This window comes from Columba livia, chromosome 27, assembly GCF_036013475.1.
Source record: "Columba livia isolate bColLiv1 breed racing homer chromosome 27, bColLiv1.pat.W.v2, whole genome shotgun sequence".
NCBI classification, from domain to species: Eukaryota; Metazoa; Chordata; class Aves; order Columbiformes; family Columbidae; genus Columba; species Columba livia.
Window position 1 is genome coordinate 3,316,046 of NC_088628.1, and position 14,239 is coordinate 3,330,284.

General features: G+C 52.4%; 1 protein-coding gene across 1 annotated transcript in view; it reads left to right on the forward strand.

Annotated features, from left to right (window-relative positions):
• Positions 1-233: 233 nt before the first annotated feature.
• Positions 234-14,239, forward strand: part of LOC110355552 (killer cell lectin-like receptor subfamily F member 1) — a 201,229-nt gene continuing 187,223 nt past the window's right edge. The window contains exon 1 of the mRNA XM_065042670.1: positions 234-2,085. The gene's annotated coding sequence lies outside the window, so the exon portion shown is untranslated. The remainder of the gene's footprint in view (positions 2,086-14,239) is intronic.

Genomic DNA, 14,239 nt, shown 5'->3' on the forward strand with positions numbered 1-14,239 from the left:
AGAGACTTGTTTATTTGAACATCTGGACCACCGAGGGCAAATAGAGTGTTGACACAATGTCTTTGAGATGCTTCTTGAACCTCCTCAGGGATGGGGAAAGTCTCGTTGCCAAGATCGCGCAGAAATTGGCTGAAAATAAAGCCTGATCCTGTCCTGCCGTGTCCTCGGGAGCAGTCGCTGATCAGACAGGAGTTACACCAGCCTGGGTACGTACATGCAGCCTGTTAAGATGCTTCTATGAAGCATGTGCAAAACTTCTTTTATTTAGTGTGCTTTTAACTTATTTTTAACTGATGTTGGGGGCAAAAATGATCTAAATTATAGAATCATAGAATGTTTTGTGTTGAAGGGCCCTTCCCAGCTCCCCAGTGCCCCCCCTGCCATGACAGGGACATCTTCACCAGCTCAGGTTGCTCAGAGCCCCGTCCAGCCTGGCCTGGGATGTCTCCAGGGATGGTTCATCTACCCCCTCTCTGGCCAACCTGGGCCAGGCTCTCACCACCCTCAGGGCAACAATTTCATTATATCCATCCTGAATCTCCCCTCTTTTAGTTTAAAACCATCACCCCTTGTCCTATCACAACAGGCCCTGCCAGGTCTGTCCCCATCAGCAGCTTTTCTCCAGAGACACGGTGGCATGAAGGTAATTACCAAAACGAGGTTTAAACCATGAGGGTCAACCCACGTCGCTCTGTACCGGTGGCTGCTGCATCTGCCGCGGCTTCACCATAGTCGGGGTTTGTTGGTCGGCTCAGGATGTAGGGTGACTCAGGATTTGGGGTGACTCAGCGCTAAGTCCAGCTCTTCATTATTCAGCAAAATGGGGATGGGATGGAAACATCTTGCGGGTCATAAGTGTCATCTACAACACATGGGAAGGTTGTTTTGTATATCGCTTCACTTTTTTTTAGCTCTTGGGCTAATTATCTTGAAATTTGATGAATTTTTTAAGTAATTACAAGCAGTGATCTCCGGGGAGGCGCAGACAGTTTGGATGGAGAGGCAGCGCTCAGCCTGCACGCAGCAGGAGGGGGATTTGAAATGAGTTTTAAACACTTCTCACGAGTGAGCGGATTTACAGGGGGCTGTAAATATTTTGCGGTGCTGAGTTACGGCAGCACCGCGCAGGCCTGGGCTTGCTGGCACCGCTGTAAAGGCACCGGTGTGTGCACAGAGCCTGGTGGGGCTTGTAAATCTCTGCAAAGAGAAGGTATTGGGTCAGATTGGTACAGGGAGAGCGGCTGGGATGGGGAGATCTGCACCCATGGGCTACGTCTCGGGGCTCAGCCTGTCCAGCCTGTTCCAATGGGGATTAAAGATGATGATGCAAATAATAATAATAATAGTAATAATAATAACAGTAATAGTAATAATAATAGTAATAATAATAATGATGATGTAGCAGAGAGAACATTGAATTTTGGGGGCCAATTGTGTCCTTGGGATGCAGAGGCTTCTTGAAGCCCATGGTACCATCAGCTCAGAGGAGCAGAGCTGAACCCCAGGGGACTGTCTGCTCATCTGAATTTGCATTTCATTAATAATGAATGAAGGCTAATTTGCTGTAATTAGGCCCCGGACCCTGCCAAAGTGGAGGGTGTTTTTGGACTAAGCCAATTAACAGCGTCGCGTTGCAGCGTTTAACAAGCTTGGGGAGGCCACGTGCTGCAGGAGGTGAGGCAGCGCTGGGGGGTGACAGCAATTAGCCAGGGTGACGAAGCGCTGCCCAATTAGTCATCAGGTACAAACAGGCTCTTGCATTTGGAGCACTAGTGTGATGGAGCGGCTGAGGGACCTGGGGGTTCGGCTGGAGAACAGGAGCTGAGGGGAGACCTTCTGATCTCTGAACTGCCTGAAAGGAGCTTGGAGCCAGGGGGGTCGGGCTCTGCTCCCCAGGAACAAGCGCCAGGAGCAGAGGAAACGGCCTCAAGTTGCCCAGGGGAGGTTGAGGTTGGATCTGGGAACAATTTCTTCCCCAAAGGGCTGTGGGGCATTGGAACAGGCTGCCCAGGGCAGTGCTGGAGTCACCATCCCTGGAGGGCTGGACAGACGGACATGAGGTTCTCAGGACATGGGGCAGTGCCAGTGTTAATAATGATATAATTAAAACATAAATATATATATATTAATCTAAAAGAAAACAGCATGAGTGTGTTTTCAGTGTGGTGACTTGGCCCTTGGCCCCCCACAGATGCTCAAATCTGCTGGCGTTGCCTGATTTCCAGTATTTTGGCTGCTCCGTTCCGAAGCCGGTTCACAGCCCTGCGGGTGCTGGAAACGAGGAGCTCTTGGCCACGCGTTGCTGGGTGGGCCCAGCAGCCACCAGCTCCTCAGACACCTCTTGTGCGTCACCCGAAATGGAAAAATATTTCCCTTGGTCACCTCCAAACTCTAATCTCTCTTCGCTTATCTTTGCCAGCTAATTCGGAGCCTGCCTGCAGCGGCTCCCGCGCTGCGTGTTGGGATCAGACACCCTCATGATTCACGGTAATGGCTCCTAAATACTCATTTAAGCCAGTTAAGTGACCGTGACTGCAATAAACAACGTCTTGTGCTGTTTCTGCTCAGCTTTGCTGCAGATCCAGCCATGCCCTCAGCCTTGCAAGGTGCTGCCACCACTCCGGTGTGTGGGAGCGTTGGGTGGGTTGGCTGCCCTGGAATGGGGGGGTTGCTCCGGTTCTGTCCATCCTGGGCTCATCCTGTTCCCACTGGCCTCCTGGGTGGGACAGCAAACCCTTCTTCCCTTCCCCTGGGATCAGAGGTCCCTTCCAGGTGCTCCTCATCCCATCCCACACGAAGTGATGATGTTGGTGCCGCCCAAGCAGAGCAGGAACAAGTAGAAGCTCAAACCTTTGCTGTCTTGCCCTTCTTCTCCCTTCTTGGCGTTGCCATCACTTCCAGATCCTCTCTCCATGCTCATAACGGGCCTTTTCCAGCTTCTAGAGCCAACAGGAGACACTTGCACTTTCCAAGAGGAAGAGGCTGAGTGGTAGAGCCTCTTTGCAGCCAAATCACCCCCCAGCCCTTTGGCTTTTGCAGAAAGGAAGGTGGAGGACGAGGATCCGTTGCTGAAGATGGTCACTAAGCAATAGTCGTTTCTGCGCTGCCCGGGCTCATACGAGGGCTGAGTCAGGCTCTCCTTCTTCTGTTTGCTTGGAGATGCTCTTCACACCCAAAGGTTTCCCCTTCCAAGCAGGGTTTGGTGGGCGGTGGGTCACGGGCACCTCTCCTCACATGCTGCTCTGCTGCTCCTCTGCACAGAAGGAGCTGATCCAGCTTCACTCCATCCTCCAGAGATGTCTTGTTTTCTCCTGGACAGCTCTAGAGATAATATGTTCCTGGCCTTTGCAATGAATTTCAGTGCTCAGGACAGATTTACGGTGTTTGACCTTTCATATTTCCCTCAGTTCTTTGTGTTCAGCAGCGCTCTGACGTCCATCTGCACCTTTGGTGGGTTTCCAGCCTTCATGCCATATATTAAGGTAGAAATCACATTAGAGATGAACAGTCACGATTTGCCCTGTGAATTACCGATCTTCCATGACCAAATCAATTGGAGATGGTAGCTGTGGCTGCCCTTTGCTGGAACATGGTTGGGTTTACTTCTAGACGTTTCCATCAACTGAGATGTGCCAAGTTTCATGACTCAGGAAGGTCAGCGCATCTCCAGTGATTGAGAATCTGCTCAGTGGTGTCGTCTCCCCTGAGTCCAGCCTGTTCTTCTCAAGTTGGACCAGGGGAGGTTGAGGTTGGATCTGGGAACAATTTCTTCCCCCAAAGGACTGTGGGGCATTGGAACAGGCTGCCCAGGGCAGTGCTGGAGTCACCATCCCTGGAGGGCTGGACAGACGGACATGAGGTTCTCAGGACATGGGGCAGCGCCGGGGGTGGGGAATGGTTGGACGATGATCTTGAGGGGCTTTTCCAACCCAAATCACAGAATACCAGAATGTCGGGGGTTGGAAGGGCCCTGGAAAGCTCATCCAGTGCAATCCCCCCATGGAGCAGGAACACCCAGATGAGGTTACACAGGAAGGTGTCCAGGCGGGTTGGAATGTCTGCACAGAAGGAGACTCCACAACCCCCTGGGCAGCCTGGGCCAGGCTCTGCCACCCTCACCCCCAACAAGTTTCTTCTCATATTCAAGTGGAACCTCCTGTGTTCCAGTTTGTACCCATTGCCCCTTGTCCTGTCACTGGTTGTCACCAGAAGAGCCTGGCTCCATCCTCCTGACACTCCCCCTTTCCATACTGATCCCCAGGAATGAGTCCCCCCTCAGTGTCCTCTTGTCCAGCTCCAGAGCCCCAGCTCCCTCAGCCTTTCCTCACACGGGAGATGCTCCACTCCCTTCAGCATCTTGGTGGCTGCGCTGGACTCTCTGCAGCAGTTCCCTGTCCTGCTGGAACTGAGGGGCCACAACTGGACACAAGATTCCAGGTGTGGTCTCCCCAGGGCAGAGCAGAGGGGCAGGAGAACCTCTCTGACCTACTGACCACCCCCTTCTAGCCCACCCCAGGTACCATTGGCTTCCTGGCCACAAGGGCCCAGTGCTGGCTCATGGTCACCCTGCTGTCCCCAGGACCCCCAGGTCCCTTTCCCCTACGCTGCTCTCTAATTCTACGGTTCGATGCTGGACATGTCTGAGTGCTCAGGCAGAGCTGTCAGGGACCTGCTGGCTGAGCCTGGGCAGAACCAGGTTTAAGCTGCCTCACAAAGAACATCCAGACTCCTGGGGGAAATTGAGGCCGAGTCAGCCAAGACGACAATTTAAAGATGTGGTTATGGTTGAACAGCAGGACCTGGAGAGCAGGGGTTCCCGGTGGTCACCCGAGCAGTGGGGGTTCCTGCAGAGCACAGCACTCAGGTTTGGCTGGTGAGGAGAAACCATCGAGGCCTCTCTCCTGTGGGAATTTATGAAGCAGCTCCCAGTTGTCGTAAGTCAAAAATAGTGCCTGGAACCTAGTTGGAAGTTTGAGAATTTGAGCTCAATCCAAATGGTTTTCCAGCGCAGAGTAGGAGATTTATCCAATGACACCGCATTGCAGCGCAGGGCTGCTGCACAGAATGTGGTGCAGGAGTGTCTGAGCCTCTCCCCGGTGATGTATGAATCAATTGGCTGCCCGTCCGCGGCTCAAGAGCTTATTTTCTTCCATGGAGTAACAACAAATGAGGAACAGTGCTTGTGAGGCTCCGGGAGACAAGCAAAGTCCTTGGCGGTTCCTTGTACTGAACTGGGACCGAGTGCCACGGGGTTCACCTGGCTGCAGAGCCTCAGTTGCTTCTTTTCGGGCTCCTGGGCACCTGGTTGCTCCATGTTCTCTTTAAGCTGTGGGGTTTCTCCAGCAGGACCCCAACTGTCCATAGAATCATGGAATAGTTTGGGTTGGAGGGACCTTAAAGCTCCCCCAGTGCGCCCCCTGCCATGAGCAGGGACATCTTCACCAGCTCAGGTTGCTCAGAGCCCCGTCCAGCCTGGCCTGGGATGTCTCCAGGGACAGAGAAGTCTGAGGCAAAATCATTTGGGGTCAGAATGGGTCTAATTGGTGAAAGATCAGGTCTCCTGTCACCGAGGGGGACGGCTTGGCCTTGAGGGCAATGTTCCCCTGCAAGAAACTCTAGTTAAAGGAAGTCCAATTAGCAGATCCACTCATTATCCTGCCAGATTCCCAGTGCTGAAAGCAAGAACCACACAGTCACTGTGATTATAGACACAGTCGATGGCAAATTGTGAGCAATTTGCAGCTGGGAATTTGCCGGGCTCGGTAATGCGATGTGTATATTTACCGTGCTGCACGCAGCAATACAGTCATTATGTGTTATTAATGATGACCTGATTTTATAAATGGAAGTGACTTTCTCTGTGTTTGTGGTGTAGCTTGAGGTGCAGAGCTCTTGTCCTGCTGACATTTGGCTGGGGGGGTTTTCCTCATCCCCCCCCGGCCCCTTTTATGGGTGTAGCCTCAGTTTTGTGGTACGTGTAGAGCCAGGTACCATGTGCAGGGGTGGCAGAGGCTCCAGGTGTTGATGTGGGATGGATGGGGCTGGTCGTGTAGGTGTCCAACCTCCCAGCCCTTGTCCTCCCAGCTCTTCGTCTGAACACATCCTTGGGTTGCATCCTCCTCACCCCTCAGTGATGCTTCTTTCTGTTCACTCCAGCCCAGTTGATGCCTGGAAATCATAGAATCATGGAATAGTTTGTGTTGAAGGGACCTTAAAGCTCCACCAGTGGCCCCCCTGCCATGAGCAGGGACATCTTCACCAGCTCAGGTTGCTCAGAGCCCCATCCAGCCTGGCCTGGGATGTCTCCAGGGATGGTTCATCCCCCACCTCTCTGGCCAACGTGGACCAGTGTTGAGTATCTCTCCTTTCTGCGGCTGTTACTGGTAAACGAGCGGTTGTGACCCGCTGGCCAGGGAAGCCCCAGCTGTGCTTAGGAGCAGCTCGTTTGCATGCTAATGAGGCCTTTCAGACAGGGTGTTTCTCTGCTGCGGGAAGACGTGTCAGTGATGGATGATGCTCCCCAGCCTCCCTCCCCAGCTGCTGCAGAGCCTCCTCACCACACAACGAGGGCGGGATGGTCATCCCGGCCGCCCTTGGTGGCCAAGGGAGGCTGAACCAGGGACCCTCAGGGGACACAGCCCACGGGGCATCCTGTCCCACCACCACGAGCCGCGTTCCTTGCACAAGACGTGCACAAACCAGCCCCAGCAGTGCTGTCCCCAGAGAGACCCTCATGCCTGGAGGGCTGGGGGGCTCTGAAGGCTGCGCCCACCTTGGTCTGGTGTCTCAGAAGACCAGCAAGGACCCACCTTTGGTGCTGTGAGGTTGTGAGCAATGATCTTCACAGGTGGTTCCCACTTGGGTATAGCAGACATTGCATGTCCCATTGGGTTGTCACCCGTCCCCGCTGTGTGCGCCACTGCGGTTCACAGCTCTGGGGCCAGATGTCATTGAATCACGGACTCATTTTGGTTAGAAAAGACCTTTAAGATCATCCAGTCCAGCTCTTAAACTACCGCTGCATGGCATCCTACGGTGTTAGTCGAGGTTTAGTTGGAAGATTTCTGTGCAGCTGTATTTCCTCTCTAGTTTTCGCAGGCTAACTTCAGGCAGGCCATTAACTTGAGCACCAGATCTAAAGAGAAGAATTGGCCTAATTTTGTAAGAATTATTCCGTTTTTATTCAGTATAATTGTCCCTGAACAAAGACATCTCCCCATTGATTCCAACTAATAAATCTGTTGAGGTCCCGCTTCTGCCGCACCTCTCTGCATATTTTACAGGTACATTACACCCTCCTCTGATTTATTTCTTCACATGTACCATCTGTTCACAATATCAGCCAGAAGTTTATGCTCTAAATGTGCTGTTGGAAATTTATCTGGACTGGTAAAAAGAGAAGACGCTGCTTCTATCCAAGTTGCTTTCCCACCCCATGCACTCTTTAATTCCTGCGATGTTATTCCGTTTGCCTTCAGAGTTTTGCTTTGAGTTCTTCTTTAAGCTCTGCTTTTGTAATTCTGGCCCAGACCCTTATACTGTCCCTCCAGATCTGTCTGGTCCATCTTTACATGTTATCATCCTTCTTTCTCTGCTTAATTCCCCTCACTTTTCCTCCCCGGTTTGGAGGTCTCTTGACCTGCATGACAACGTTGCCTCGAGGGTGGGACTCTACGAGTCATCTGGAATCAAGTCTTGTACTAAAATCTCATGTCCATTATAAGCACTGTAATTTTTTTCTGGGAGCATGGTGTTCTTACTTTCTATAGCAAATATGAGTAATAACCACCTTGTTCTTTGTCACCTAATAGTCTACTAAGCACATTTCATGCCCCAGTTTAGGGATTTGATTAATTTTGATGTTAATTAATTAGCAGACCTTGATAGAAAATCTATTTTGTGACCCTTGGTGTTGTCCATTTCGCTGTACTTGCTTTCACCCTGAGACAAAACTCCCATTTGACTCTTTCCTATTTAGCAACCGTGTTCTTGGAGACATTGACTCGCAGCAAAGTTTCAGGTGGCATCTCCAGGTACTTGTGTTGGTCTCCGATGCTGCTTGTTGCTGATGGTCACTGGTGGTCTGTGGTTTATCTCAGGACTATACCAGTGCTTAGATGTAAGGTGCAAGTGCCCGCACTGGGGTACAGTCTTGGGAGAGGGGACAAAACCGTGTCTCTCCATCTGGTTCTCAGAGACCAGCAAATCTCTGTCAACAGCCCAACTGTGGTACTGGGATTAGGGGTGCAGCTTTAGTCTTCAGGGTCAGGTCCCCCTTTGCTCAACTGGAAGGTTCACCTGGACTGTTTACTCTTGGTCCATATTCTTTCTCTTACTCTCAGGCTTTCCTAAGACTGGAGTTTGGCTCAGGGATGGACAAGCACTCCATAGCGTGGCCGCTGTCCCACCCATTGAACACTGACTGGAGCAAGATGGCTCCTCCACGTTGAGTCGGGCCAGCAGAGGCCTCAGGCAGGGCAGATGGGACCCAACCTGCTGCCCTACGAAGTGCTCACCCTTAATGCACAAAGGGCTGTTTTGGGGAGGGCAAAATCCCTGGAAAAATGGGTTTGGAACAAGGAATAGATGGGGTAACTCAAGGCTGAGCAGTGTTGGCCATGGTGGCCTTGGAGCCCCTTTCTGCACTGGGGGGAGCAGGAGGACCCGTGGTCTCTCTGCAGGTCACGTCTCTCCCAGACCTGCTGCTGCCTGTTCCCGGCTGAAGTCTGTCCAGCTCAGGCCATCCTGACGGGAACTGTCTGCCTCGCTAATTTAATGAGCCCCTGGCTTAATGCATGGCAAATCCCGACATAAATAAAATAAAACATGTCAAAGTGGAACTTCTTTCCAATTACAATTCATTAGCGAGCTCTGAGCCGCGGGCCTGACCACAATCAATACTCTCGGTTGGAGAAAAGCAATTTGTAGCCCTCCCCGGGGACCACAGGAGGAGGCCGGTCCACCCCACACAAACACGGTCGGAGCAGGGGCTGCCTCCACTTTGGGGTCTCGTGTGGGTCCCATCTGGTCTGGGACACTGGTGGGTGGTGCAGGAACAACGACATGGTCCTTCTGTCCCCTCCGTGATGCAGGAACACACCTGCTGTTTGGGTCTTGGTGTGACCTGAGGTGGGTCTGTCATGGACGACATGAGCTTAATGGGGGCTCCCCACGTACCCTCTTTTTGTAGGAGCTGTTGTAGGATAGAGGAGCTGGTGTTGGGCACTGTCCACCCAGCTTCAGGCTGGACATGAGGAAGGAATTGTTGCCCTGAGGGTGGGGAGAGCCTGGCCCAGGTTGGCCAGAGAGGGGGTAGATGAACCATCCCTGGAGACATCCCAGGCCAGGCTGGACGGGGCTCTGAGCAACCTGAGCTGGTGAAGATGTCCCTGTCATGGCAGGGGGGGCACTGGGGGAGCTTTAAGGTCCCTCCAACCCAAACCATTCTATGATTCCATGGTTCTGTGTCTGTCACCCCCATCCACCGCCCATCCGGATTCGGTTGATCCTGCTGTGTTTGAAATTAGTATTTGCAGACCAACACTTCTCACTGAAGATTTTATTCAGACATTTCCAAGTTTCGTGCTTGATTTTGATGAAATGTGACGATCAGGATGGTTCTTGAACACGTCCCCAGTGACCCCCACCCACTTTGGTCCCCTGTTCCTCCACTATATGGCACAGGCTGGGGATGCAGCTTGTGCTGCCAGGTGAAATTGTCCTCCCCGGCCTTCCTGGCACAGGGTTGTTTCTTTCCAGACTTCAGCATACCAAGTTTTCATTGCCAAATTGCAGCTCCAAGGAAAACACCGTGCCAAGCCTGATGCATCAACCTCGTTTAAGAACAGTTCATTAGTGGTGCAAGTTATTTTTTGAATGGGGTGTATTTCATCTCACAACGCACCGGCCTGGCCCGGGTGCAGCTCCCCAGAACAGAATTGTTCTGTTCTGTCTCTCAAGACGCTCATCTCATCTGCCAAAGCCTCCGAGATGGGCTCATTTTTGCGGTGAATGACTCCGGAATTATTCTTCTCCTTTATTAGATCAGCCCAAAGTGCTGCGAGTTGTCCCTGGGTGCTACTGAAGAGAAGAGCGGTAGGTTCACCCGAGCTCGTCAGAGGGATGAGTTACTGAGGAATGAGAAATTCTTCAGGCTCTGATTATACCCCCACGTTTAGAAAAGAAAGAAGCTTCTTTAAGGCAAATGCTTTAAAATCATTTTTTCCAATGCCGGAAAGCACAGAGAGGAAAGACCGCTTTGAAAGGTTCTTTCTGAAATGAAGCATTAGCCTTGGGGAACATGGTGAGGTGGGACGGCGGCTCGGTGACAGGGAGATGGTTCCCAGGGCACCAGGGGGTTTTGAAGGTGCACGAAGGGGTTTTGTAGATGCACAAGGGGATTTTGGAGGTGCATAGAGGGTACTGAAGGTGCACAAAGGGGTCTTGAAGGTGCACGAAGGGGTTATGGAGGTGCACAAGAGGGTTTTGAAGGTGCACGAGGGGGTTTTGTAGATGCACAAAGGGATTCTGGAGGTGCACAAAGGGGTCTTGAAGGTGCACGAAGGGGTTATGGAGGTGCATAGAGGGTTTTGAAGGTGCACAAGGGGGCTGTGAAGGTGCATAAAGGGTTTTGAAGGTGCACAAATGGGTTTTGAAGGTGCACAAGGGGGTTTTGAAGGTGCACAAGGGGGTTTTGAAGGTACATAGAGGGTTTTGAAGGTGCATAAAGGAGTTTTGAAGGTGCACAGTGGATTATGAAGGTGCATAGAGGGTTCTGAAGGTGCACAAGAGGGTTTTGAAGGTGCATCAAGGAATTTTGAAGGTGCACAAGGGGGTTTTGAAGGTGCACAAGGGGGTTTTGAAGGTGCACGAAGGGGTTTTGAAGGTGCACAAAGGGATTTTGGAGGTGCATAGAGGGTCCTGAAGGTGCACCAGGGGGTTTTGAGGTGGCACAAAGGGGTTTTGAAGGTGCACAAGAGGTTTTTGAAGGTGCACAAGGGGGTTTTGTAGATGCACAAAGGGATTTTGGAGGTGCATAGAGGGTACTGAAGGTGCACAAGGGGGCTGTGAAGGTGCATAAAGGGTTTTGAAGGTACACCAGGGGGTTTTCAGGGTGCACAAAGGGGTTTTGAAGGTGCAAAAGGGGGTTTTGAAAGTGCACAAGGGCGTTTTGAAAGTGCACAAGGGGGTTTTGAAGGTGCACAAAGGGGGTTTTGAAGGTGCACAAGGGGGTTTCGGAGGAGCATAGGGGTTCTCGAAGGTGCACAAATGGGTTTTGAAGGTGCACAAGGGGGTTTTGGAGGTGCATAGAGGTTCTCGAAGGTACACAAATGGGTTTTGAAGGTGCACAAGGGAGTTTTGAAGGTGCACAAGGGGGTTTTGAAGGTGCACAAGGGGGTTTTGAAGGTGCATAGAGGTTCTTGAAGGTGCACAAGGGGGTTTTGAAGGTGCACAAAGGGGGTTTTGAAGGTGCACAAGGGGGTTTCGGAGGAGCATAGGGGTTCTCGAAGGTGCACAAATGGGTTTTGAAGGTGCACAAGGGGGTTTTGGAGGTGCATAGAGGTTCTCGAAGGTACACAAATGGGTTTTGAAGGTGCACAAGGGAGTTTTGAAGGTGCACAAGGGGGTTTTGAAGGTGCACAAGGGGGTTTTGAAGGTGCACAAGGGGGTTTTGAAGGTGCATAGAGGTTCTTGAAGGTGCACAAGGGGGTTTTGAAGGTGCACGTGTTGAACGCGCAGGCTCTTAAACTGTGGAGTCACCGCCGTGACCCCCAACACGGTGTCAGCACCGAGCCGGGCGGCACAACCCGAGACATGGAACATCATTAGAAAAAACAGCCACACTCCAATTGTCAGCTCTGAATTATGGGCTGGGCAGCAGCTGCAGATGCCATCAGCAATTTACCTTCCAGAGGGAAAGTGCTCCCAGCGCTTCCAAACATCGGTGAGAGTGTCTGGAGGCACATGCCCAAAACCCAAAGCATCAGACACAGCACGTCTGATCTGAAGCCGGTTTGGGCGTGTGGCCGAACACACCGCAGCCGTATCTGTCAGCAAAACAGAAAGACACAGCCACAAAAAGCCTGTGGGCACCTTTGGGAAAACTCTCGAGGATGCTCCGGGAGCAGAGGGGAAGTGGAATTGATTTGGGAATCCCACGGGGATCCGGCGCATCTGCGCTACCCCATGAAACCAACACGCTATCACATACTGCTGGTTTTCAAAACAGCTCTTGGTAGAGAAAAGACCACAGATTAATAGGTGAATAAATGAGGTTTATTTTGTCCTTGGTCTAAATTCTCCTGGTATGCTCTCAGTGGAGGTGTTGTGTAAAACGGCTTTCATTCGTTTTCACTCCGTTGCTGCAATACTACTAATTGGTAACTGGAACGGTTTGATAAGATTTACATGTATTTTGAAAGAGAAAAAGGATAACATCCCAAAATATCACCATTTTTTAAGTGAAAATGCAACAGAAACCATTTTCTTAAAATACACTGAAAATACCCCGTGATTTTGCAAGAATCTTTTCTCCCAGAAGCGTTTGCTTTTTGGAAAGGACGCGATGCCGGATTCAGACATCCCGACAAGCTCAAATTGCGCCGAGGTCTGTGAGGATGCGAGAACCGCCCGGGCGGGAGCGGCTCCTCGGCACACGGCGCGTGTTGCCGGGAACGCGTTCCAGGCGCTTGCGGCAGCGGGCGATGCTCGTGTTTCCCTCGCCCGCGGTGTGGGGGCTGTTTTCTTCTCCAAACGGCTGGCGTTTTATTTTTAGCCCCCCCGGTTGCCGTGTGGGTCTGCGCCAAGCAGCCCAACCCTGCCCTGACGGGGGATGAGCTCCCGCGGTCCCCATCGACACCAGCACGTCTGATTTCCCCAGTAACGTCTGACATCCTCCGGCACGATCTCCTGTAACCATAGATACACATAAGCGGTGCGCAGCAACACTTTGCCACTCTTTTTTTCCCCCTCTTCGGTGTTGTCAGTGATGACTCGGGCTGTTCCAGAGCAAGGGCTGCAAATTATAAGCAACTACAAATGGTGAATTTTTCTATGCAACGCAAGGCAGCACCCTATTAAAGCTTCTCCGCGCCCGGAGCATCCCACTGCCTGGGAAGCAAAGGTCTCTGTCTCACCAACAGACACCTCTTCCCATTTAATGAGGAGCCCGTAACGAGTTCTGACCCAGGCTTTGCACCGACAGGTACGGCTCAGCAGCTGCTCTCCTGGGAAGCTGGTCCTGGCAGGCTCAGGGCAGGATGGAGGAGATGATGGGGAGATGCTGAGGACGGGCTGAGAGTTGGGGTGTTCAGCCTGGAGAAGAGAAGCTCCGGGGAGACCTTATTGTGGCCTTTCCATACTTAAAAGGGGCCCATAAGAAAGATGGGGACAGACTTTTGAGCAGGGCCTGTTGTGATAGGACAAGGTGTGATTGTTTTAAACTAAAGGAGGGAGATTCAGGCCGGACATGAGGAAGAAATTGTTGGCTCTGAGGGTGGTGAGAGCCTGGCCCAGGTTGGCCAGAGAGGTGGTGGATGAACCATCCCTGGAGACATCCCAGGCCAGGCTGGACGGGGCTCTGAGCAACCTGAGCTGCTGAAGATGTCCCTGTCATGGCAGGGGGGGGAACTGGGGAGCTGGGAAGGTCCCTTCAACCCAAACCATTCTATGATTTTATTCTATGATGGCTGTGGTGCAGCAGCACCAACTATGCTTGGCTGCAGGGATGGGCTGAGCGTGTGCTGGTAGCAACTGGCTGGAGAGGACCAGCATCTCCATCACTGTTCTCCTGTCCCTGCTGTCACCCAGTGCTGGCCCTGCAAGTCCCCTGGAGATGGCCCAGCAGGACAGGGGAGCTCTGCTGATCTTGGACAGCAAATCACACTCCCAGCTGCGAGCTGGCGCTGAGCACAAACAGCAGCAATGCTGTCACCCCCGTGGCGACATCTGACAGCACCCCCCACACCTCCCGCATCCCCAGGGTACCACATCCCCTGCACCCCAACCCCCCCTGCATCCCCAGGGTTTCACATCTCCCTCCACCCCAGCATCCCCTTCATCACCACAGAACCACACCCCCCTGCACCCCCCTGCATCCCCAGGGTACCATATCCACCACACCCCCTCACCCCCTGCATCCCCAGGGTACCACACCCCCTGCACCCCAGTACCCCCTGCATCCCCAGGGTACCATATGTCCCTGCATCCCCCTGCATACCCAGGGTATCACATCACCCTG